This window comes from Microcebus murinus, chromosome 5 (assembly GCF_040939455.1).
Source record: "Microcebus murinus isolate Inina chromosome 5, M.murinus_Inina_mat1.0, whole genome shotgun sequence".
Taxonomy (NCBI): domain Eukaryota; kingdom Metazoa; phylum Chordata; class Mammalia; order Primates; family Cheirogaleidae; genus Microcebus; species Microcebus murinus.
In genome coordinates this window covers 65,655,831-65,677,867 of record NC_134108.1, presented here as the reverse complement: position 1 = coordinate 65,677,867, position 22,037 = coordinate 65,655,831, and the positions used below count along the sequence as shown (strand labels likewise).

Sequence of the window (22,037 nt, the reverse complement as noted above, 5' to 3'; positions counted from 1 at the left end):
AATAAATTGATAAACCATTTGTGCTACAACTGATAACACTTGTTAGGCAGCTTTATAACACAACATAGCTTAGTTTATATGGAGACTCACAGGGAATATCATTTGAAATTTTTGATTTATATATTAGTGTGTATTACCATGCTGGTAACATCACTCCTCTCTGTATCATTAGCAGAGAATGAAAATTAATTTTGATGATCCCTTGAGAAGAATACAATTTGAAACTGAATCTGTTACAAATAATCATATGTTCTTAAAAAAAAAAAAAAGCAACAGAATTGGCTTCAAAACTATGCAATTGGTTCTCAATGACTATAAGAGCTAAATATACAGGTTCATAAAATTATTTAATACATTACTCTTAAAACCAATATTAACAAAACTTTTAGAGTGTTTCTAAAACATAAACAGAATATCTAACACTTAAACTCTGGTGCTGGAAAGGTGGCGAAAGCCAAAACTTGGAGCTTCTTAAGAAGAATGAAAATGGATAGTATATTTTTCCATCCTCAGTCAACATTTTTAGATTATTATTAATGCATGGAAATAGATATAATAAAACCTCAGTTAATTAGACTATTTGAGGACAGGACGACTTTTTTTTTTTTTTTTGAGACAGAGTCTCGCTTTGTTGCCTAGGCTAGGGTGAGTGCCCTGGCGTCAGCCTAGCTCACAGCAACCTCAAACTCCTGGGCTCAAGCAATCCTCCTGCCTCAGCCTCCCGAGTAGCTGGGACTACAGGCATGCGCCACTACGCCCGGCTAATTTTTTCTCTATATATATTTCAGTTGGCCAATTAATTGCTTTCTATTTATAGTAGAGACAGGGTCTCGCTCTTGCTCAGGCTGGTTTTGAACTCCTGACCTTGAGCAATCCGCCAGCCTCAGCCTCCCAGAGTGCCAGGATTACAAGCATGAGCCACCGCGCCCAGCCAGGAAGACTTTTTATTATTTCAATTTTCTGGTTAACTGACAGCTAGAAAATGCGTTTTGTTGAAGATCTTTCCCAAGCAGTTTCTTTTCCTCATTATAAACCATTTAACCATTCTCAATGATTCAGCAGGTCAGTGTCATCAGCTACAAATACCCTCCAGGGTATATTCCCCACCTTTACTAAAAACCAAAGCTATTTTGTTTTCTGAATCTTTATCTCTGAAAAAGGGAAGTGGGGTATGTGCGGTAGGGTGGGGTGTGTGGGAGGGAGCAGGGTGGGGGCAAGTATGGGGGGTAGTTAATTTGGGTTCTGGTTAGTTGGGTTCCAGGTAGCTAAAGCCATCAGTAAACAGGAGTTCAGTGTCCGGAACCAGGCACATCTGATCCCGGGAATCATGAGATAAGGAGAGCCCCCAAGGGTCTGTCTTTGCTGGCTGTTTCTACCTTATGTCATTTTATCTGGGCGACTGTGGGTCTGATGGTCTTCTCTGGGTGAATCTGTGTCAGTGTGTCCATCCAAAAACCATGGTCTCTGAACTCATGGGGCAGAATGTATTTTAATTAGAGTCTGTATCCATGCTGTTTCAACTCCCGCTCAGGGTGCCAGCAGGCACTCGTGGATGCCAAAGATGAATAAGCCCTTACCCCTCTCTCCCTTAGACTTGCTGACCTGGATTTTCTGTTCTACAAAAACCTTTAATTCCAGTTTTTTTCTGGGATATCTTAGCAGCTCCCCATGGCAACTGACTCAGAAACCTCTGCTGCTTTGCCCTGTTTTCTAATACCTAAGTGAAAAAGCATGAAGAGTTTATCTCTAAGCAGGTTTGGAAAGTCTGGTGTGAGAATGAGGGGACTGATGTTTTATATATTGTACTTCATTTTACCTCTTTTTGGTTATATTTTTTCCTTAAGTCAAATATACAAAATAGTCATATACATAAAATAAACTATATATTATATAATAGTTCTCCCGCTATAGGGCCTCTGTAATAGATTTTTTATATATATTATATATAAAATCTTGGTATCTCAGGGAGAAAGTGCAATAATTTAGGATGGGGGTTTCTGAGCTTTCCGAACCCAGGGATCCTTATGTACTGCTCCTCAGGAATTCCGCCCCCCAACCCCGACAGCCCTGAGGGTGGTGAAAGAGAACTGAAGGAAACATGGCTACTAGGCCCCAAAGAGAATCTGCTGGTTGTTCTTAAAGGCCCACTTTCTAGAAACATAGAATAAAAAGCAAAACCCAAAAAACGTAGGGCCCAAGGGAGGAACCTAGTGGGCTCCACCCTGCCTATTCCTCACAGGACCACATGTGCTTACCGTGCCCTCACAAACCGGAACATTGTTATCAAGCACTAGCAATTCCATACAGCATTCTTGGAAGAAAGGTGAGCCCTGGTATTCAGTTTATTTTAATCATGGAAAATGTATACAACATAAAACCTGCCATTCTAACCCTTTGTGAATGTACAGTTCGGTGGCATTAAGTACACTCACTTCGTGCAACCATCACCACCACTCGTCTCCAGAACTTTTTGGTTTCCCAAATTGAAACTTAATATCCATTTAACAACAACCCCCCATTCTTCCATTTCCCCCTAGCTCCCAGCAACCACCATTCTACTTTCTGACTCTATGACTTTGACAACTCTATGTACCTTACATAAGTGGGATCATTTTAATATTTGTCCTTTTGTGTCTGGCTTCAAGGACCATCCATGTGGTAGCATGTGTCAGAATTTAGTGTCTTTTAAAAGGCTAAATAATATTTCCTTGTATGTATATACCACATTTTGTTTATCCATGTATCTGTTGATGAACACTTGAGTTGCTTCTACATTTTGGCTATTGTGAATAATGCTGCTATGAACATGGCTGTACAAATACCTGTTCAAATCCTCACTTTCACTTCTTTTGGGTGTATACCCACAATTGGAATTGCTGGATCATATACCAATTCTGTTGAACTTTTTGAGGAACTGCCATACTGTTTAGTTTTGAGGTTTTTTAAAATTAATAAACTTTATTTTTAAGAGTAGTTTTAAGGCTGGGGCTGGTGCCTCATGCCTTTAATTCCAGCATTTTGAGAGTTGGAGGCAGGAGGGTCACTTGAGGCCATGAGTTCAAGACTGCCTGGGCAACACAGCAAGACCCTGTCTCTGCAAAAAAATGAAGAGACTAGCTAGGTATGGTGGTGCACACCTGTAGTCCCAGCTACTCTGGAGGCTGAGGCAGGAGGATTACTTGAGCCCAGGTGTGTGAGGCCGCAGTAAGCTATGTTAGCGTCTCTGTGCTCCAGCCTGGGCAAAAGAGTGAGACTTTGCCTCAAAGGAGAAAAAAAAAAAAAAAAAAAAAAAGAGTAGTTTTAGGTTCCTGGCAAAATTGAACAGAAAATACAGAAGTTTCCCACATATCCCATGTCCCCACACATGCACGATATTCAGTTTTACAGAGACATTATAGGAACTTGGTGACTGTCTGCTCTGTCCAACACTACAGGTAGTGAACAAGGCACGCCCTTCCAGGTCCAGCAGGAGCCCGAAGCCTCGATTCACCTGTGAAGTCACAGCATCCTTCTCTCCTCCCTGACCTGTGGATATGCAACTGACTGACAGCAATGGCCATCCCACAGGAAACCCTGACACATGAACGTGGAGATCTGTAGAAGGGCAAAGCAGGAGCACTAGCGAGCATCTTATTGAACTCCTTTCTTCACTTTATGGTGAAGATGCTTTATAAACTGATAACCTTCCTTCTAAATATACTGTGCAGAATAACTGATACTTGACAGAGATGGCATGATTTTTGAGAATTATAAATACATCACTCACAACTCTGTCAGCCCTAATACCAGCCCTGTTACCCATTGGGCAGCCTCTAAAAGACAGCCCTGGGTTAATTCCATTGTGGATCTCTTTTATCACCTATTGCTTTTTGTCTCATTTTCCTGATTTTGTGAGTTTTATTTTAAATGTGTGCATTTAAATCTATTTCCAGGTGAGGTTGACTAGGGTTAGGAAAAAAAAGGTAAATCTGTCTCCAGGATTTTTGACTCTATTAATGTTTAGGCAATAGATACGTTCTTTCATTACATATTAATATTTGCTTGGCAACTGCTTTATTAACAGTGATTAATCTCAATGCCAGAGTTATAATAAAAGAACTGTAAATCCTAAGTGCTACTTTGAATAACATTTACTATATCCAAGTAAAATGTTATAAATCACAGTGCTTACCCACAGATTTAAAATGCCCAGAAATTTCTCAAATGTCTCCTGGACAGCATCACTCATACTATTTTTACACTCACATTGACTCAGTGAAACAAAAGAAAAAATTTCATTTAAAATTCCTACAGTGAATGCTCAGAAATATACAAAATGCATATATATTCACAGGCACATATGTATGTTTGTATGTATGCTTAACACGCACACAAGTATGCATTCGTTTAGCCAAACTCTTCTACTTCTTTCTATTAACATGCAATAAACTGTTCTTGTCCTCAGCAGATAGGCTCATTGGCTTGTTCGAAAGCTAACACAACAACACGCTGATCCTTAAAATATGTCAGTCCTGAGAACTTAAAACCCCACAAAAACCTGGGATTACTGACCTGGGTTATTTACTGGAGGTGTGACTCCCTGTCCACATGTGTTTTGTAAGTCAAGTCACATTTGTGTGTATGATGGGAGGGATAATACCATGATGACTCACTTTGAAAGAGAACAATGTATTTCCCAACCAGGGGAAAAATGATTTTCCCTTTTGAGAATGTATCTAGAAATATGATGAGCACACCTGCAAAAGCACTGAGGCCATTGTTTTAGCCTAATAACAGCACTATTAGTCACACCTGTTGAAAACCAAGGGTAAAGAATGACAGGTCCTAGAAACTCTGGAGTAAAGCTGGCATCTAACTGGCGGGACCTTCGAATGTGAAGGTGCTGAGTGGACCTTAAAACTCGCTTGTCTGACACACGAGCCAATATATTAAACAAAGCATTAAATACCTTAGTTTAATGATATTTAATACTCAAGTATATACAGTTTTCTACCTTTATCATTCATCCTTTCAGCCACAAGAGGTAAAGCAGTGACTGTCAAAGTGGGGTCCCTGGACCAGCTGCATCAGCATCACTTGGAACCTTCGTAGAAAAGCAAATTCCTGGTTTGCACCAGATCTACCGAGTCGGAAATCTGGGCATGAGGCCCAGCAGTCTGCACTTTAACAAGCCTCCAGGTGATTCTGATGCAAGCTAAGTTTAAGAACCACTGAGTTAGGGAACCACCAATACCAGATTCCAACCTTTGCTCCTTTCCTCAATGATAGCTCTCAAAACACTGCATTAAAAGAAACGTAATTCATGTGTGTTTGGGCTGTTTGTTGCTATCACCTAAGAAAACATGCATCGTTGTTTAGTTAAGGAAAAGAAACCTCAGTGAAGACTTACATATAATTTTTCCAGGTCCTATGCTGGCTTTGAGTCTTAGGATGCAGGGAACTGGGCGCAGGGAGAGATGAGAAGGCTACGGCAATCCATTCAGACATGGACCCCAGAGCTATGTGGGGCAACCTTGTGACAGGTCAGTGAGTGTCCACCTAATTGGGCAGGAAAAGTTGTCCATTAGCAGAGTAAATAGTGCATGTGAATGTTTCCCCTCCCTCTTGGTATCTCTCTATGCCTGCTTTTTACAACGGCCATACTAATTTACTGTGCCTCTGACTGAGTCCCTCTTGACCAGGCCACATAAACTGAATATGACAAGACAGCCCACGGCATTAATGCCTGGGCTCCACCAGGTGGAAGCCCTTTTCCTTGAGGTATTTCCTTTTTACCAGGTGCTCTCCTAAACCCAAAGGCAGCTTGGAGATAGGACCATGTCCAACCAATTATCTCCTCTATTTCATCTCACGAATGTTTTCTGTTAACAAATCAACACCTCGGTTTAAAGGACACATGTGTGGCCAGGCGTGGTGGCTCATGCCTGTAATCCTAGCACTCTGGGAGGCCGGGGTGGAAGGACCAGCCTGAGCAAGAATGAGACCCCGTCTCTACTAAAAATAGAAAAATCAGCAGGGCATGGTAGCACACGCATGTAGTCCCAGCTACTGGGGAGGCTGAGGCAGGAGGATCGCTTGAACCCAGGAGTTTGAAGTTGCAATGAGCTATCATGATGATGATACCACTGCACTCTACCTGGGGTGACAAAGCAAGACTCTGCCTGTAAAAAAACAGACAAACAAAAAGACATGTGGCTGCTGTAAGGGGAAAAGATTCAGGAAGCAAATAATTCAAGAATTCTGACTGAAATGAGATGATTATTTTTTCATTTAATTATGAAATGAAATGTCAGTTACATGAATTTGAGCATTTTCCCAAGTTATTAAAAATTATTCAAAAACGTGCTTTTAAGTGTTCATCTAATGTTATACCTCATAGAAATGCAATTTATTAAACTATTCCTCTCATTTTTGGAATTCCAGATAGTTTTCATTTTTTTCATTATTGCAAATAACACTATGAGTAGTGACATATCTAAATATCAGATTATCTGAATTTCTGAATGTTTTCTTAGGTTCCTAGAAAAAGAATTATTCAGTGAAATGAAATGAATTTTAAGGGTCCTGATGACTTTCTAGAAAGGCTGCTGCAATTTACATTCTTTCCAGCAGCATGAGTGCCTGTTTAATTTAATTACCAACTTTATCACAGGCACAAAAAATACACTTGCACCTCACAGATCTTTACAAAATTCCACCAGTGATGACCAAACTTAGCAGATTTTATTCTTGTTTTCCTTATACAGAAGATAGTGAACAGCTTGCTGTTTTTCACATACCAAGAGAGATGGAATTAAAGTAAGTTTACCATCAAATGGCCCTCACTCGGCCAGACCGAGTGACATGTGGACACTGGGGGAACTGTAGCTTGCCCATGGGGCCTGAACACGGAAAAAGGTGTGGGGGAGTTCACCACTAATTCACATATTATCACAGGAAGAAAAACCACTGATTATTTGCAGGCTGATAATTCAGCTTTCAGAATACTGAGGCCTTACGTTGCTTTTTCTCCTGGTATTTTCCTATCTCTTGGACAGTTTGCTTTTCCTCACCATGACCTCAGAGAACAGAAAGAGATGTGAAGACAAAACCAAATCAGATTAGCTAATGATAATGGCTAACCCACATTAACGCGTGTACTTACAGTGAGTCACCTGTGGTGCCAGGTGCCTTGCATGCATTGTCTCATTTCATACTAAGTGCACTGGTATAAAAACTGGTGGCTGGCAAGTATGAAAGTATGTGCTCACTCATCAGTCCTCCTTCTACCCTAACGAGTTTGTAGGGATTTGAGCTTGCGAACTGCAAAGATCTACTCAGGCCTAGTGTCTTATTACTACGATGATTCCAAGTCTAGCTATAAATCACAAACTTTATCTTTCCATTCTTTTGGCAGCACCATCTATAGCACATATGCAAATCAGGGAAAACAGTGTAAATAATGTCCAAGGAAATTCTAGATAATAATAAACCCTTTGCATGTCCTATAGTGGCACAAGGGTGGCTGTACCTCTTAGAGCACAACAGAGAGGTGAGAGTCTGTTATATGACACAAAACAGGGTATACATGAAGGAAGACAGGAAGACACATACATAATGCATACTTTAAAAACACAAACATACACACACATTCTTCCTAAACGTTACTACAAATTAGGAAAACTAAAGCAGGGCTCACAGCCCTGAGAGTTCCTTTCTATTTATAGCTTTTTCTAATAATTTTCTTTCTCTTTTCCTTTTATATGTATTTTATCTTACAGGATAATTGGTGCAGAGAATGCCACAATTTTCATATGCCAATAAAAGAAATTGAAGAGATGCTTGTCTTCTGGAATGAAATAACCTCATTCTTTCCTTTACCTATAAAATCAATTTCTGCGCCCAGTATATACTATAAAATAGCTGAGTTTTGTGGGGTAAGGGTATAAAAAATTTCAATTTTATTTTGGGAGTGAGTTAAGTTGATCTTTCCCAACAATTTTATCTAGAAATAAGGATTGTTTCTATCAAAATGATCAAAACCCCCAAAGGCCAAAAACGTATCAAACGTATCAAGAAGTGGAACATTTCCTTTACTGTGGCTTCTCTTTATAATTTTAGTAGTATTCTCCTGATAATTAGGTTTCAAAGTGGGTATAGGGGCTTATAAATGATTTTTCTTTGTCACAATCAGATATATGGTTCATTTTATAAGCACACCAGGACTACACGGTGTGAAAAATAAAGTGATCATAGAGGAAATAACCCCTCAAAGAGCCGACTTTGTTTTTTCAAAAGGGTCTAATTACTCTGGGGGAAAACACAAAAAAACAAACCACCACTAATCATGCAAACGATTACCAGAAGCTCTTTAGATACTCAAACTGTACAACTAGCATTTGTAAAGCTAATTACAAATTTGGATTCTCTCATTTTAAAAATACACTTTGAAGCAGCCCACTTCTGTTTCAATGCTAAACCAAAGTCTGCGCAACTGGCACACGGTCAAAGTGAAAAAAAAAATAAATAAAATGCATCACTTGAACAAAGTTATTACTTTCAATGTCACTAAATCCTGAACTGCAAAATACCACAGGCTAAAAACAAGTGATACCACATGGTTATATTATCTTACATTTACAAAAGAGCTCATGGTTTCCCAAGCCATAGAGAGGTAGGCCTTTTCTCTCACAGTAGCTTTGTTATGTTGGGCAAGCCACTCGCTGCCTCGGAGCCCAACACCTCTCTCAGGTTCTTGTGAAGATTAAATGAGAATGTATACGAGAGTGTTTTTTGCAAATTGTAAAACGTACATAAAATGCTGGGTATCATTCTTTTTACTAAGAACTTTGTGAGGCAAGAAGATATAAATCCCCGTTTCACAGTTCAGGAAACTGACACAGGAAGATGTAATGACAACAAAAAAAGTACTGAGTTAGAAGATTTGAATTTCATTTCTGAATTGGCCGCAAAATAGCCAAGATCTCTTTTGTAAAATGACGGGGGTTGGATGTGATGACTTTAAGGTCTTCCTGAGGCCAATGCTTCTCTGACCTGGGAGTTGGCAACGGCAGTTATGAGGGAGCCTTAGGAAAGACTCCCAGTAGTCCTTCCTGGAGGCCAAGATACCATGAGGCCAGGGGCTGCACTAGCAATCTGAGGCCTGCAGTACTGGGGCAGGTCCTTGAAAAGCCCTCAACCCCTGGTGATGGGACGAACATTAACTATTAATAACTCATTTTATTGGACTAAGGAGAGGTTGGGGGAATCCTAGAGGAATGGCTGGGGGCTTCTGGGTCACTGGAAGGAGGTACTGGAGGAGCTTAAAGCAGGTCTTTATTAACTGGTACATATATTTCACTATTTTGACAACTGGTGCAGCCAAGTGACTGTATGCCAACTGAATGCCAGTCTTGCTAACAGTCTTGTTCTTTGGCTATCAGTCTCAGAGAGATATCCACCTCTGTGGGCCACCTGCCTTTCTTGGCTGAATTCCCACAGTGTGTGGGGAGAGGTGTGAAAGGGCTATTGTTGGGATTATGAGTGCACATTTGCCTATCAGGGCCACATAGAAATTTCATTTGGAAAAAACTCGCCCGCTAACTTAGGCTTCTACTAATGACATTTTTTCCCCCTTACAGATGGGTTCCTGCCATGTTGCTCAGGTTCGCTTCAAACTCCTGGGCTCAAGCGATCTTCTTGCCCCAGCCTCCCAGGTAGCTGGGACTACAGGAGTACACCACTGTGCCTGACCTCTTTGCTAATGCTTCTCTACCAGTGCTAACATAACTTTCTCTGATAATGGAAATATTCAATATCTGTGCTGTCCAGTATGGCAGCCACCAGCCACACGTGGCTACCGAGCACTGGAAAAGTACCTAGTGCAAACAAGGAATTAAATTTTTAACTTTAATCAATTTAAATTAATTTAAATTTAAATAGTCACATGCAGTTAGTGGTTATCTGATTGAACAGTGCAGCCCTAGGCTGTCTCACATACCAGTTTTCTTGGACCTATGTCAGACCCCAGAAGCCCACAGGACAATACCCAATACATTTCATCGTGAGCATTTACCTCTGTCCTCCTAGGTGCCGGGCACCATTTGGGTGTCTCAAAACAATGGTGAATAAGAGAGCCATGGACACTTCCTGCCCTCATGGCGTTTTTGCAGCTAGATTGATTTCCGAAGACCTCACAAACTCTTGAAGTGGCTCACTAGACTTCTCTTAGGAAAGGGTGGGTGAGGAGATATGGTAATGCTACACTAAGCATGAAAGCACTGCTTTTTCATTTCTTCATATTTACTGTTAGAGAAGTTGGGGGAAATTTAAAAAGAAATATCTGAATGGTTACTATTCATTCACTTACAAGTGAAGCAACATATCCCAGATAGGGGAAATTATCTGTAAGTAATTACCTCTTGCATAATCTTACACTTACTTAAAAGGAAAAGTCAGAGAAACCATATTCTTAAGCTAAGAAAAAAAAGTAAATGGTATTTAGTTACAGCAATAGTCATGAAAAGTACAAGAGGGTCTCCAGCTGAAAACAGTGGGCAAGGGAACATTTATACCAATTAGTTGTGAAATGATCAGGTTTTCTAGAAGGCACTTCTTATATAAGTAAGGCTGATTGCATTCTTTATCCCTACAACTCAATTCTTAGGTAAGATTTTCTTAGTGGCTTTAATAGGATTTGATGAATAAAGTCCTATTTGCTTTTCCCCAGGAAACTATAGTTGGAGGTATTTTTATCTACATCACAAATCTAATACTAACATAATTCTAAGAAACACGAAAGTGGTTTAATGATCTTCCAATTTCCAGTATTGCTCCTCATGTCCTCTTGTTGTCAATTCTCTCCTACCCTAATTGTCTCTTTCTATCTTATTGGGATCTGGAGTGTTACAAAGAACACAGAACAACATACTCAGAATTGCTTTAGGCTCCTGTTTGAACCTGGATCCAAGTTTGTCTAAACATCAAGGACAGGACATCATGCTTTAGGATACAGAGTTTTTAAGCCACCTTTCTCCATTTTATTAATATTACCACTTGAGATGAAAGATTCACCAAGCCAAACAACCGGATTTTATGCAGCATCCCAACAGGATCATACATGGATGATACCAGTGAGCCAGTCTGACTTTCTACCTTCAAAATGCCTCTTCTGGTCCCCCCATGCCCCAAATCAGACTCTAGATTTTTAGGGCTAATAAATGACTCTTCCACATCTGTACATACACACACACACACACACACACACACACAAACTCCATCACTTTTTCCCTCTGAATTGAGTAGAAGGACAATTTACAATGGTTAGGAAAAAAGAGTTCAAAATTTAGTTCCAAAAATACAAATTGCATTTAGAGACTATTCTCTGCTAAAGGAGGTCAAATCCCAAATGTTTTGCTGGGCCCAGGCTATATAACATTACTGAAAATTTGATGACCGCTTTAGAGACAAAGATGCTAACTGTTAGTGGCCCTGGTCCTTATACATACAGAACACTAAATAGGATAGTCACACCCCATTTTATGGCCTGAGGGCTTTAAAGAGAAAAAGGTCAACTGATGGTAATTTTTTAGAAATTTAGAGACAAAAATTTTTTTAAAAATCTACTTTTCAAACAGACTTTAAACAGTCACTTGTGTAAGACAGTAGACCTTTGAATCATAGATCTTGTGGCTTTTCTGTTTTGTTCTACTGGCATGGGAAGGTGAAGTAAGGAAATGTGCTTTTTTGCTACAACAGAGAAAGAAGGGGGGAGGAGATGCAGCCATTTCAGACAGGATGGAGAAAATTAATTAAGATAAAACAGCCTTGAAAGTTTCCACTTACACATTTCAAGTGCTGGGAGCAAGTTATTCTAGTTGGAGAACCTCAGCTAGAAAATTCACTTCTTTGATAGGCAAGGTGCTTAATTTCCCAAGTAAAGTGGAGAGGTTACCAGATTTTCACTTCTATCGTCAAAGGATGGTGCAATCAGAACTACTTGCCAGTAACAATTGGGAAAAGAGAAAAGGTTAAAAAGAAATAAGTGTTGAAAATATGTAACCTGAAATAATTTTGGGGTTTCTACTGTAGACTTTATAAAAAATGGAATACTAGCCTGTAGTACTGCATCATCAACATCATCATTTTCATTTATTGAACATGTCATTTGTTAGAAATGGTGCTAGGAGTTTTATTAATATTAGCCCATCTAGTGGATAAGAGAACCCTGGCTCAGAGAGTCAAGGTGCCTTGCCTGAGGCCACACTGCTGGAGAGGGGAGGGCATGTGCTCTGACCCCAAGCCTGCCTGACTCTGAAGGCTACCCAGTGCCACCCACTACAATCTGGGGAGATGACATCCCTCTCCCCCAAAGGCAACATGACCACTTTTCCCCTGTGCTACCAGTAAAATGTCAAAGTAAAGTGACAAAGCTGCAGGTCCTACAGCAATTTAACTATTTGTGTAAAAAGAGTTGATTAGATTGTTAGTGCTAAAATGGTTGTTTCATGAAGTGTAATTTCTCACTTGCTACACTTCAGCACCCTTTCTGTTCCTTGACTATACAGAGCCCTTGCCTGGCCTTGCCACTTGCGTACCTCTCTGCCTGGAATTCCCTTCCCCTCACCCTTAGCCTAGCTGGTTACTACTCCTCCACTAGGTCTAGCTCAAATATGTCACCTCCTCAGAGACACGTCCCTCTTAACATGCTCTGTCCTCTCCCTGATAGCTAATGCATCACCCTGTTTGGTTCCATCAGGGGATTACAAAAATCCACATGTTTATTTACTGTATGCTTACCTATCTTCCCTCCAGATATATCTAAGACCCATGGTGGCAGGGACTGAGCTTCTCTTGTTCACTACCAATACCTGGCAATTAGAGAAGCGCTTGGCACAAACTTGATGAATGAATGAATGAATGAATGAATGAATGAATACATGAATACATGAAGGAACACCAGCGTCTGTAGACTGCAGCAACAGAATCAGAGAGAGGAGCAAGTTGAGGAGACACACCACCCTGGGATCTGTCTGCCTTCACCGACCTTTGCATGCTAGCCCTGAGTTCACCTGCTCTGAGCTGGACCCCCGCCTGGACCGACCACACACCTGCCCTCAGCCCTCCTCTCCAGCTGGCGCCTCCTGAAACGGCCTCTTCTTCCCCACAGAGGCTCTGCTTCCTGCTGCTCCTTCCTCACGTGACAAACTCAGCTTCTCTCTCTGCATTTGGTCTCTACGTCCCCATTACCATCTGCCTTGTGCAGAAATCAATTGTGCTGCATCTTGCTGTGGCCACATACCCTCCAGAGAATCTGGGGCTGTGGGCCTGGGCGCTGTGGTCCCCATAATCACAAGGCACCGTCAGGGCCGACTCTGGGCTCACCGCATCCCTCACCCACCCTGGCGTCCAGTGCCAGGCTCCTCCTCTGCCCTCCGTCCCCAGCCACCTCAGTCCTCTCTCCCCTCACATCCAAGCTCATGAATGACTCTTGGCAGGCTGAGAAAGAAAGAGTGGGAAGCAGAGGCGAGTGAAAGAGCAGCAGAAGCTGCTGTGTCCACACAGGGAGTCTGTGGACCGTGCTTGTCCATATGGGTTTTCACACTGTTCTGCAGATCTGTTTTTTAATAGTGAGTTTAAACTACGGATCAGCAGAGCTGAAAGGGACCTTGGAGATCAATGAGTCCAACCCGCTCATTTTACTGATGAAGCAGCAGGTGTGAGGAGAGGATGGAGGAGGAAGCAGCAGCATTTACTGAGGGCTTAATGTCTGCTTCCAGATACGTGGCCCCAGGTCCCCTAGACAGTGAGTGGCAGAGTGGGGACCACACAGTGCTGAGATGGGCACTCCCATTCCACATACGCTTTGGCCTATCCCTTACACACTCATATCGTGCATGGGAAAGGGCTTGATTGACATTTACTATATAAAGATACTTGGAGTTCTTATATCAAAAGGTAAAAAAATGGATTTTCTTTCTACATTATCTGATATACTTTTTTTTCTTGTGGCAAAATATGCAAAACATAAAATTTGCCATTGTAACCATCTTTAAGTATACTCTCAGCAGCATTAAGTACGCTGGGTTTTGGTGTAATCACCACCACTATCCATCCAATACATTTTTAAGTGAGTATTTTCTAAATAGTAAATCCAAAATAAGATTGAAAAAGGCAAAAAAAAAAAAAAAAAGTAGAAAGAAAAGACAGGTAGAAAATAAACTTTTGAGGTTGCATGTCATCTGACAAAACTTTTCATACAAATTAGATTCTCTGTGACATATTCTTCATTATTTTCCTAGTTGTGAAACCGGAACTGTGAAAGTAACAGCCACCAGGTGAAAAGGTAGCTTTTGTTGTTTCTCTAGGTTCTATACTAGCTGTATCCGCTTACGAATGTGTTATGCAACTCAGGACATGGATACAACCTTCCACGCCTCCTCCATAAAAGGACAAGTAAAATAGTATTTCTTGGAAAGACAGGCATTTACCAGTGCACTGCATCTAGATGGAGCTGTCTCCGTCACTCCAGTCTGTTTCTAAACAGGGTTTAAAAGTGTTGGCACAGAGCACAAAGAATGTCCCTTAGCTATTCAGCATTTAGATCAGCTCCACAATATATTTAGCAAGATTTTTATTTTTTCCTTCCCTTCTTGGTTTAATGACCTCAAATGTACCAACATCCTGTCTTACCTAATCCCCTAACAAGTTCTATCAAATGCCAGGACAGAATAAGACAGCACTGCAGGCAGTGAGATCACTCACTAAGAATTCGTTTTTATTCCAAAAATTAGGAGTGCCAGACCATTTAACACAATCTATCACACAGCCAGAAAATTAGCCTAGCACTAGCACTTCAAGAGAAACATCTAATTTTTAAAAACCTTTTTGTCATAGAGCCTTTAAAAACCTCATGACTCTCTCCCCAGAAAAAGATACATATACACAAACATTTGCACATGATAGCACGGGTTCATGGACCCTTTGAAGCCCATCCAGGGATCCCCTAGGAATCCACAAACCCTAGGCTGAAACTTCATGTAAAGGAACTCCAACAAGAGTCCACTTTGACCACAAGCCCCTGTACTGGATCCTGGTCCCTGGATTGCTCCAAGGTGACTTCAGCCAGTGCCACTTTAGTCCCTGGAAGAGAAATGACTTTTCTTCTTTCAGCTTTAGGAACATCCCTACGTGGCTTCTGGTCAAACTTACTGCCAACAGGGCTGTGCCTCTTACTGAGTCAGCCAGCTGCTCTGGGAACATTCGCTTCTTTGACCAGGCTATGACGTGCTTGCTGTGCCCTGATGTTCTGAGGTTCTGCTCTTCCATTTGCCATCTTGGATCCTGCGGTCCCCTCTGTCTTCCTGTCACTTTCCTGGCTGGTCCTTCTGGTACTCTTATTTAAAAAATTAAACCTGATTTTTTTTTCTTTACCATAAAAGTAACAGTCTTCCTTGTGTGTTTAATTCTTTTGTTTTTTCTCCCAAAGCATCCTTTAACCTTCATGCCTTTGCCCTTGGAAAGACTCTGCCATCTTCAAGCAGCAGGTCCTGCCATTCTCTGTCCAGCCTGCCACAAGGTTACTTCTCTGGGAGCAGTGTTGCCCAGCGGGTGGGGAATAAGCCTAAAGTCAGACAGACCCAGGTCTAATCCCAACAGAATGGCTGACTCACTTTGGCCAACTAATATAAACAAAGGCTCAATTTCTTGATACAAACAAATCAGGATCATAATATCAACCTACAGGGTTTTTTTTTTTTTTTTTAAAGGAAGATCAAATGAACTAATATATGCACAGTTCTGGAGACACAGAAGGTGCCTAGTAAATTGTGGTACCCATTTCATTCCTCTCTAACTCTTCACATATGGGATTCAGCATACATTGTGCATTTTATTTTATTTTAGTTATTTCAAAATACTAAGGGGGTACAAAATGTTTCTGTTACTTGAATAGCTTTTGTAAACATTGTGCATTTAGGAGTAACTCCTGCTGCTTTCTGTTAGGTGGCCAGGACCATTTATGTTTGGACTCTTAGATATTTTTTAACAGGTTTATTGAGATATATTTCACATCCCCCATGAAGTTCACATCTTTAAAGTGTACAATTCAGTGGTTTTCAGTATATTCACAGAGTTGTGCAACCATCACCACAATCTAATGCCAGAATATTTTCATCATCCCAAACCCCATACCGATAGCAGTTACTCTTCATTTCCTCTTCCCCTCAGTCCTTGGCAGCCACCAGTCTACTTTCTGTCTCTATGGATTTGCCTATTCTGCACATTTCATATAAGCAGAATGATACACTATGTGGCCTTTTATGTCTGGCTTCTTTCACTCAGCATGATATTTTCAAGGTTCACCCATGATGCAGCAAGTATCAATACTTCATTTTTATGGCTGCATAATAATCCACTGTGTGCACACACCACATTCTGTTTATTTATTGTCTGATGGACATTTGGGTTGTTTCCACTTTTTGGCTATTATGATTAACGTTGCTAAGAACATCTGTTACAGTTGGACATATCTGGACATATGTCGTTAGTTTGCTTAGATGTATACCTGGGAGTAGAACTGCTGGGTGTGATGGTTAATTTTGTGTGTCAACTTGGCCAGGCCACAGTACCCAGATACTGTTCAAACATGTTTGGATGTTGCTGTAAGGTATTTTTTAGATGAGATTAATATTTATATCAGTAGTTTTTTTTTTTTGTTTGTTTTTTTTTTTTTTTTTTTTTTTTTTTGAGACAGAGTCTCGCTTTGTTGCCCAGGCTAGAGTGAGTGCCGTGGTGTCAGCCTAGCTCACAGCAACCTCAAACTCCTGGGCTCGAGTGATCCTTCTGCCTCAGCCTCCCGGGTAGCTGGGACTACCGGCATGCGCCACCATGCCCGGCTAATTTTTTCTATATATATCAGTTGGCCAATTAATTCCTTTCTATTTATAGTAGAGACGGGGTCTCGCTCTTGCTCAGGCTGGTTTTGAACTCCTGACCTTGAGCAATCCGCCCGCCTCGGCCTCCCAAGAGTTAGGATTACAGGCGTGAGCCACAGCGCCCGGCCCCTATATCAGTAGTTTTTGAAAAGCATATTACTCTCCAGAATGTATGTGGGCCTCATCCAATTAGTTGAAGGCTTTAAGAAAAAAGACTGGCCTCTCCTGAGGAAGAGGGAAATCTGACAGCAGATTCCCTTAGGACTCTACCTGCAACATCAACTTTTCTTTGGGTCCCCAGCCTGCTGGCCTACCCTGCAGATTTTGGACTTGCCAGTCTCCACAATCATGTGAGCCAATTCCTTAAAATAAATCTATCCCCCTTCTCCCTTCTCAGTCTCTCTCTCCCTACACACACCTATGCCACACACACCCATTGGTTCTATTTCTCTGTCCTAGCACAATTTGTTGAAAAGATTTTTTCTCCACCAGTTTGTACTGGCACCCTTGTTGAAAAACTTTGACCATAAACATAAGGGTTTATTTCTGGACTTTCAATTTTGTTCCATTGTCTATCCTACAATTATACTGTATCCAAAACTACACTGTCTTGATTACTTTAGCTTTGTAGTATGTTTTGGAATAAGGAAGTGTGAGTCCTTCAATTTTGTTCTTCTTTTTCAAGATTGTTTTAGCTATTCTGGGGTCCTTGCATTTCCATAGGAATTTTTAAATTAGCCTGTTAATTTCTGCAAAAAAGCTAGCTGGGATTTTGATAGGGATTGTGCCAAATGTGTACACCAGTTATGGGTAATACTGCCATCTTAACAAGTCTTCTGATCTACGAACACTGGATGCCTTTCTATTTATTTAGGTTTGTAAAATTTCTTTCTGTAGTGTTCTGTAGTTTTTAGTGTTCAAGTCTCGTACATCTTTTCTTGAATTAATGCCTGAATATTTAATTTTTGCTGCTATTGTAAATGGAATTGTTTACTTAGTATAGAAATAAAGCTGATTTTTGTATACTGATCTTTTACCCTGTAAACTTGTTGATCTTGTTTATTATTAGTTCCAATAGTTTTTTTGTGTGTGATTTTTAAAAAATGGATTGGAGTCAAGTATTTTCAAGTATCCTAAAGCATAGGAAGATCCTGGCACATAAACCCAGGACTTAGATTTCACTGTGAATACCAAGAGCTCATGGTACTAGTCCCCCTTCCATGGCACTGGGTGATGCCTGGGATACCAGGTTTCCAGCCCATCCCCTAAAATCTATTAAATGAGCATCACCAGGTGAGGATGCCACAGGGTCTGGCATCATTATTCTCAAAGAGAGAACTTAAAGGTTTGTTTCAATGGGAAACCACAGAATAAGCCTTTACAAAAGAACCTTCCTATCAGTAGAGGCTTCTTATGAGTTTGTACATAGACATCTCTGCTAACCTACTTCTTTCCAGTCAGGGCAGACTCCCAATGTACAATACTGTGAGGGACAGTGATAGTTATTTTCACAAAAACTGCTAAATTTGACACAAAATATAAGTTGTTTTTTTTTGCCAGACTATATTTTGCTTCAGGTTTAAAAACTGATTTCCAGCCAGCATTCGGAGACCTACTTTGCATCTTGATCCGTGAGTCACTGATTTGAGCATGCATTTGCCCAGAATACACGGGCATGTGAAAGGATCAAAATATCACACTTTGATTGATTTAGAAAGTTATTTTCTACCACCACACAGTCTGAGAGTTTCTATGCTGCATCTGACTAACCGGGGAGGTGCGGCAGCAGAGAGTGTCGGGAGCTGCCGTGTGGAAGACCTTGTCCCTCCTCTCAGGTACCAAGATCCAGGGAGCAAAATCCTCGGCTCCCCATGGCAAAGTGCGTCCACGGGACACTCATCTAGCACAACCTGGGTGCCGGAGTCATCTTTTGAAGGGATCCTGGTATTTCGGTTTGACGAAAATCGAGAAACATTTTAGAAAGAAAATCGGATTTGTGTGTCAATGAAGAATATTCCTGAAAAGAAACTCTGTTACGAAACTGAAATCTGGAGACCGCGGTGGTGCTAAGTTGAGTCATCAGTTCCCTTTACACCCTAATAATTGACGGCACTTTGATCACAATGACTGCTCTGGGTGATGCTTTTTTGTTTGCTTTTTTAAGTACTTCCTTGTGTAAACAGGTTGTCTCACTATCATCTTGCAAACATGTTTACATTTGGGGGAGCATGGGGAACATCTGTTAGAAACAGATTTCACGCTTTTCTGTCAACTTAGGGAAATCTGAATCATATTTCTTGGTAATGTATAAAAGCCCCTGGAGAGTTAAATGAAGTTCCACTGGAAAGGGGACTAATGGGATGTTGTGATTACTCTTTGCATATGTATTTAAAAAATTTGTCCTGAAAACATCCATTTGAAGTAGTTAGAAACAGGCATTAATTATTGTCCAGTTTTGTAGATAGAGACAATGAAGTATACGAGAGGTTCAGTGGCCTGGCCAGTGACTGAGAAAGTGGCAAAGGGTGACCACACACATTCACAGGCCTTTTGATGTATATACTGACCTTTCATCAGGACCAAAAAAATCCTGGGGTACCAAGGGTCCTCTGATATTATTTCCAAAAAATGTTACAATCCTTCACAATTTTCTTGGGAAGATGGTTGATTCTGGAGAGGGGAAAGGAGGGGCTAAGCGACGGACCCTAAATAGAGCAGTTTCTTTGGCCAGGTCTCAAGTCAGAGATCTAGGTGTGTGTGAACAGGTGGGGGCATGTGGAAGGGAACAGGAACGAAGCTGGGAGGACAGCCTGAACAAACAGGACGACTTCAGGCAAAACGCCCTACTGAGACATGCACATGGAGCCTGCTCCTGCCATGCCCAGAAGCACGCTGCTCCACTTAGGAGCCTGTGCCAACTCGCTCTGGCCCTTCCGGTCTAGGCAGGAGTGGTCTCTGAGTGAACAGAAATAACTCCTGTCATGAGGGAATGGGAGATGCAGCAGATTTTATTTAAATGCCCCACAGGCAGCACAGCCCTTAGATCTGGGCAAGAAGGGGGCTTCCCTCCTTCAGTCAGGCCAAGGAACCACTGTCCCCAACCCTGACTCAAACTTGTGACCTCCCCCTTCAATGCTCCAGAATTTCCTACCCAAGTGGTCCCAAGTTTCCAGAGTCAATGAAGTCCTTTCCCCTGGGTCCTTCTTCCCTTGGGTGGGCCACCCCACCTGAAGGGTGAGCAAATGGTCAAGTGCAGCTATTTACAGAGACGTGGTTCCCTTGGACTGTGGATTGGGGTGTCCATGTGCATGTATTGAGGCCCCTGCAGGATGGAGGGAGTTGGGGAGCATGAAAGAAGGGAGAGTGTGTGTACTGGTTTCCCCTATGGCACCATGTTCCCATCTGTAACTCTAAGGAGACTGAGAATTCCAAAAATTAAAGCCTGGCCTTAAATTTATGAAAGGTAATGACATCAAGACAGAAGGACAGAAACATATATTATGCAACCAGTTTGTTAGCTTGACTTACAACATTTTAATATATAAACGTATAGCACATGAGCTTCAATTGTGCCCTTGTCCTGAGCCCTGCAAACATTAGAGCCAGACCTGTCCAGGGGCCACATGGCTCAGGGCTGGGCACCCTGCAGCCCGCAGGTGTGCGTGATGCACGCTCAGCGCTGCAGACACTGAGCCTCTGCGTGAGGAAGTGGAGGTGGAGGTGGCTGCAGAGCACTTTCAGAATATCAGGGTGTTCACACACAAAGGTTTCCTTCACTTGTTGTTTTGGGAAGACTATGCTAAAGAGAGCTTAGCCAAATATTTTCCTGTTTGGCAGTAGACAAATACATTAGGGTCTTGCTATGGGCTAACTAAGCAAACCTTAATCTTTTAAAAAAAAATCACCTGATACTTTCATCTCTTGTGGGTCCTTTTTCTCATGCATACTTTATAATGTATATATCAGCAGCTAGTTAAACAACTTGATGGTACCAGTGGGAACCAAGCCAACAGCAGTTATACACAACATCTAAGGACCAAAACACAGACAGGAAAATACAAATACCAATGAACGTTAGGCTGAACTGTAAGAAATAATTAAGTAGCTATACATCAAATGCACGAATATGATTCATTTTTAAAGGCCCACACATGTTACACCCACTTTCAGGAGTTTCCCAAAGTAAAAAGCTACTTGATGTTGCTTCCTGTTTTTCAGTCCTTTATGGGGGTGGCAATTCTATGGTTACGAACTGAACAGGAGAAAAGAGAAGAATGGGGCAATTTTCCTGGTTTTAGTTATCAAAATCTGCTACAAAGAGTCTAATTTGTAGACCTTAAATTACAAAAACTGGGACTCCATGCTTCAAAGTAATTATTTAAGACTCATCCCGCGTTATAATCATAGTCTGCATCAACATTTTCTCTTGGAGTTAATGAACCTCTTGCATCAACACTGTGCTCCCTGTTCTCTCCAAAGCGCCCTTCTAAAGCAACCGAGCTTCAGAAAGGGAATTAGAAAACTGAGGGTACAGAGCTCATCGGCTTTGGTCTGTGTTCAATGCATTTTCCTTTTCCTCCTTAAAAGGAGGACAAGAAAGGGCCTTTTCATATTTTGAAGCTAAAGTTTCAAAAAAGCTAGAACATTTCAAAGATATTTATTCCATAAAATTATCCTCAGGTACCAAAAGCAGCTCTAGAGAAGTGACCACCTCTTCTTATTTGGCCTTTATAACTCATTATTTTAATCAGGTAGATGGTTAATGAAAAGCAAACCTATACTTATCATGGAATATATTAACAAATACAGTCAAGTACTGCATAATGCTGTTTGGGTTAATGATGGACTGCACATACGACAGTGGTCCCACAAGATAATACTGTATTATACTGTACCTTTTCTATGTTTACATATATAAATACCACTGTTATAACTGCCCATAGTTTTCAGCATAGTAACATGCTGTCATGCTGTATAGGTTTATAGCCTAGGAACAATAGGCTGTACATGCCACACAGCCTAGATGTGTGGTAGGCCATACCATCTAGGACACTCTACTATGATGTTCACGCAGCTATGAAATCACTTAATGGCGCATTTCTCAGAATGCATATTGAGCGATGT

General features: G+C 41.2%; 1 protein-coding gene across 3 annotated transcripts in view; it reads right to left on the bottom strand.

Annotated features, from left to right (window-relative positions):
- Positions 1-22,037, bottom strand: part of BACH2 (BACH transcriptional regulator 2) — a 333,757-nt gene that overhangs the window by 142,316 nt on the left and 169,404 nt on the right. Inside the window, exon 3 of one of the 3 annotated variants that reach the window (XM_076003110.1) lies at positions 5,390-5,538. The exons of the other annotated variants lie outside the window; for them this stretch is intronic. The gene's annotated coding sequence lies outside the window, so the exon portion shown is untranslated. The remainder of the gene's footprint in view (positions 1-5,389; positions 5,539-22,037) is intronic. 3 annotated transcript variants of the gene reach the window in all.